This window comes from Schistocerca cancellata, chromosome 5 (assembly GCF_023864275.1).
Source record: "Schistocerca cancellata isolate TAMUIC-IGC-003103 chromosome 5, iqSchCanc2.1, whole genome shotgun sequence".
NCBI classification, from domain to species: Eukaryota; Metazoa; Arthropoda; class Insecta; order Orthoptera; family Acrididae; genus Schistocerca; species Schistocerca cancellata.
In genome coordinates this window covers 269,314,965-269,320,213 of record NC_064630.1, presented here as the reverse complement: position 1 = coordinate 269,320,213, position 5,249 = coordinate 269,314,965, and the positions used below count along the sequence as shown (strand labels likewise).

Sequence of the window (5,249 nt, the reverse complement as noted above, 5' to 3'; positions counted from 1 at the left end):
ATGGCTCACATTGACCCATGCAACTTTTGTCGCACAAACTTTTCAGTTCTTATCATACTTTCGGAACTATTCTAGGTGGCAATAGTTAGTGACTTACCCTGTATAACAAAAACGGGCAGGAGTGTCGCGACTGTATGTGTGAGACTGTGGCTGCACTTTCCAAACCGCGCACCCTCCTACCACATCAGAAGCTATTTCTACGTCGGTCGACTGTTGATAATAGGACCCCATTCAGGAAAAACCTGTCGGGCTTAGCACAGTGGCTAGAAGGATGTAACCTCATCTTTTCTTCATAACGTCGGTTCTAGAATCACACTTGTCGGCACCTAGCTACGCAGACATAAACTCATCTCAATTTACGACTTCCTCCTCACTCTGCCTCAGTGTTTTTACTCTTCTCCCTTAATTTTAATTCTCTCTCCAAATTTTACCTAGTTACCAAGAAAAGTGACCTTTATTTGTGTAGTCATGATTTTAAACTTCCTTCTTATCTAGTTGCCTTCCTTCCTATCAGATTTCTTCTTGGTGCCTCACTGGATAAATATTTATTAATTGCATTGCATCACTGGATGAATATTTATTAATTTCCTTGCCAAACACTGTCACGTACAGAATGCTTAATATGTTAATCGGTGGAATGTACGTTGATGCGAACAGTTAAATGTTCATGAGTATAGCTACATTGAAAGCCAACGGCCTTGCCACAGTGATAACACCGGTTCCGTCGATCACCGAAGTTAAGCACTGTCGGGCTGGGCTAGCACTTGGATGGGTGACCATCCGGCCTGCCAGGTGCTGTTGGCAAGCGGGGTGCCCTGAGCCCTTGTGAGGCAAACTGAGGAGCTACTTGATTGAGAAGTAGTGGCTCTGGGCTCGGAAACTGACATACGGCCGGGAGAGCGGTGTGCTGACCACATGCTCCTCCATATCCGCATCCAGTGACGCCTGTGGGCTGAGGATGACACGGCGCTCGGTCGGTAGCGTTGGACCTTCATGGCCTGTTCGGGAGGAGTTTTAGTTTTTTTACGTTGAAAGCGTTTACAAGATTTCGATATGTGGGAAAATTCTCATTGCGATAATGGATAGATATACAAAAGCAAAAATTTATAAGCCAGTTTATGACTGTAGGTTATTAAGGGAACAGGAATTGACAAAATGCTCTCAATTTCGCTTCCTATTAAATCTAATTGCTGACAAATGTGAATATTACCGAACTATCAGTTTAATAACTCACGGTTGCAAAATAAATACTAACACGAATTCTTTACAGAGGAATACAAAAACTGGTAGAAGCCGACCTCGGGGAAGATTATTTTGGATTTCAGAGAAATGTTTAAGCATGTCGGGCAATACGGATAGTGCGACTTATCTTAGAAGACAGATCAAGGAAAGGCAAACCTACATTTATAGCATTAGTAGACTTTTAGAGAAAGCTTTTGACAATATTGATTGGAGTACTCTAGTTGAAATCCTGAAGGCAGCAGTCCGGGTAAAATACAGGGAGCGAAAGGCTATTTACAACTTGTTATGAGAGTCGAGAAGTGTGAAAGGAAAGTAGTGGTTGAGAAGAGAATGAGACAGGATTGTAACCTACGCCGGTGTTATTCAGTCTGTACATTGAACAAGAAATAAAGGAAACCCAAGAAAAATTAGGAGTGGGAATTAAAGTTGAGGGAGAAGAGTAAAAAACATTGAGGTTTGCCGATAACATTGTATTCTGTCAGAGACAGCAAATTGCTTGGAAGAACAGTTGAACTGAATGGACAGTGTCTTGAGAGGAGGATATAAGGTGAACATCAACATAAACAAGAGAAAGATTATGGAATGCAGTCGAATTAAATCAGATGGTGCTGAGGGAATTAGATTAGGAAACGAGACAGTGAAAGTAGTAGATGATTTTTGCTGTTTCGGCAGCAAAATAACTGACGATGGACGATGTAGATAGGGTATGAAATATAGACTGGCAATGGCAGAAAAGCGTTTCTGAAGAAAAGGAAAGAGAACTTTGAATATAAACTTAAGTGCTAGGAAGTCTTTTCTGAAAGTATTTGCATTGAGTGTCGCCATGAATGGAAGTGAAACATAGAGTATAAACAGTTTAGGGAAGAAGAGAATAGAAGCCTTTGAAATGTGGTGCTACAGAGAAGGCTGAAGATTAGATGGGTTGATCTCGTAATCAGTGACGTGTACTGAATAGAATTCAGGAGAAAAGAAGTTCGTGACACCTCCTGACTAGGACAGATCGCTTGATGGGATGCATAATGAGACATCAAGGAATCACCAATTTCCTATTCGAGGAAGTGTGAGCTATAAAAATCGTAGAGAGCGAGATCAAGAGATAAATACAGTAAGCAGATTCAGAAGGGTGTAGGATGCTGTAATAGTTATCCAGAGATGAGGGGACTTGCACAAGTTAGAGTAGCATGGAAAATAGGATCAAACCAGTGTTCGTACTGAAGACCACAACAACAACAACATTAAATCAAACAGGAGGTGAAGAAACTTTAGCTCGATGTCACGAGAGAACTTTTTCTTAATTACATTTGCTATTATGACAATCGAAAGTAAAAGTCAGATGCTGACGATTAAGGATTAGCTTGCAGGTTATGTCTATCAGTTTAGTGACAAAAATGAACAAAAATCTTTTCCATAATGATCAAAAATATAAAGTTATCTACGAAGACACAGAAACAGTCTTCTTTCCTTAATCTGCTTTATGTGAAATCTGTTGATAAATGATAGAAACGATTTCTGAAATAGAATGCTGTTTTGTAGTATTTCATTTCCAGCAACTCGTATGAAATGAAGAAATTAATGAGAAGTGAATACATAACTTTTTGTATTATACTGATTCTCTGCCCTACAAATAAAATATCTCTAAGAACAATTAATTAATGTATCTGTTATTTGAATGTCTGCGATTTTTGTGAGTTTAGGCCATATACAGTCTTCGTTGTTGAAACGAATGGGGCCGGCCGGTGTGGCCGAGCGGTTCTAGGCGCTCCAGTCTGGTACCGCGCAACTGCTACGGTCGCAGGTTGGATTCCTGCCTCGGGCATGGGTGTGTGTGATGTTCTTAGGTTAGTTAGTTTTAAGTAGTTTTAAGTTCTAGGGGACTGTTGACCTCAGATATTAAGTCCCATAGTGTTCAGAGCCATTTGAACCATTTATTTGTTTTAAAATGAATGTTGATGCACAACATTGGCGAACGCGACACAGTCTTATCGGTAGGCAGACCTTGTAATTAGCGTAGCGAAAATAAATTGTTTTTGTAGCATTTTATCACGTACGGATTTGTGCAATGTTATTGCGCTAGCAAGACGTCCATGAAAGTCACGATGACGAGGACGCAGCGATGGAGAGCGCAGTGCAACTGCTGTCATTCTGGTTAGATAATTTGGTGCCGTGATCTACGCAACTAGAGATCTATTTTGTTTTCGTCTACAGTAATCGGGACACCTATTGGTGGACATTAATATGTGGCGTGTCGACCCCCCCCCCTCATCGCCGCCCCCCTCTCCGCCCCCGTCGCCTTTATGACGTCTTGAACTCTGTTGAGGATACTTTAGAAGAGGTGTCTCAATGTCTGTGGAAGAATGGTAGACCAGAGCTGAAACCAGAGGAGGTAGTGTAGTTGGACGCTGGGAACTTCAGGGAAGTTGAAGTTCTAACCCATCCCAGAGGTTTTACATTGGGTTCAAGTAGTGATACTGGGCTGGCCCACCCATTTTAGGAATGTTAGTCAACAAAACATTGACACACAAATACCGCTTCATGACAGAGTGTATTGTCATGCTGATAATACCGTAAAATGTGTTCATATCCTACCGCATTTAGCGTTTTATTGAGTGCACTTAAGTTGACCACACCCTACCGACGGAAGACGCCCCCAAACCGTAACACCATCTCCTACATATTTCAGTGCTGTCATTTCACATAACGACAGGTAACATTCTTCCAGATCCTTCTGTAGAATGTCACAGGGTATAGCATGATTCGTCATTCCAAATCATCTCCGATCATCCATTGTCCGGTGGCGTTGCTGCGTACATTACATCAAGCATCGCTTAACACTGACTGCAGAAAACTGTTGCTTATGAGGAGCTACTCGACCACTGTAGTCCCTCTTTTTAACTCCATGCGCACAGTAATTGCGCGAGATGGACTACGAGGAACAGTATGGAACTCACAAGTGATTTCTTCCGCCGATTTCACACGACGTTGTACCGCAACCCTCCCCACTAATCGGTGGTCCCTATCCGTCAGTACATGAGATCTGCCTGGTCTTAGTTTGGTTGCGGTTATTCCTTTACGTTTCCACTTTATAGTCACATCAGTAATAGCCGAATTGGGCATATTTAGAAAGGTTGAAATGTTCGTGGTATATTTCTTACTCTTGGCCCATGTTCGGGGTCACTGATTTCTCCTAACCCGACCATTCTGCTGCTCCTAATCCTCTACTGACAACACAACACTTCCCGCCTCCTTGCACTGCAACGTCCGGATCCTTTGGATCAGATAGTGTATGTTAGCGCCGGTGATACGAAGTACTGCTTCCAATTTCAATGAAGCTATGGAGGTGTACTATATTTTAGCTACATCGCCGGTCCAGTTAGGTCCATTGTCATTAAACATTGACCGTGATCACTGTCTGAATCAAAATACTTCTAGAAGATACTGTGTACAATATAAGTCGGTAATCCCTCATCACCACAGAACACTGGAATTAAACGACTACATTTTGCAGAAACTCGTGGGTCTCACGCTGACCAACCGATACATAGAAATATCTGGCAGTGTAGAGTGGTTGCGTTGGCAGCCTTGCTCGGACGACGGACCTTACTGTACAGACATTTACTTCCACGAGCGTCACTGCTCTATACGCAAATTCGGTACCACCTTCGTAAGAACTTTAAGCTTAAACATCTCCGCTACGAAAGTAAATACTTATTTCACAATGAAGCATTCCATTCGATTCTTGAAAGTGAAAGCACTTCAGGAGCAGAGGCGGCTGCAGTAATAATTGTCTCCCTTTTCGACGGAGGAGTTCAACATTTGCCACAAGGGCGACTACAGCCTTCCTCTGTAATGGTGCAAAAGCATGGCGCGCTGCGACATCACACTCAGGCTCGGTGACGCTTCTAATAGCAAGGTGACGACACATGCGGGAAAAAGGCCAGAGCTCAGTAGTTCATGTGAGCTGTGACGTGGGGTAATGATGTCACATTGGAACCAAATTTCACCACAAC

At 42.5% G+C, this 5,249-nt stretch overlaps 1 pseudogene; it reads left to right on the top strand.

Moving 5' to 3' along the window:
- Positions 1-688: 688 nt before the first annotated feature.
- On the top strand, positions 689-804 carry LOC126189135 (5S ribosomal RNA; annotated as a pseudogene).
- The last annotated feature ends 4,445 nt before the right edge of the window (positions 805-5,249 follow it).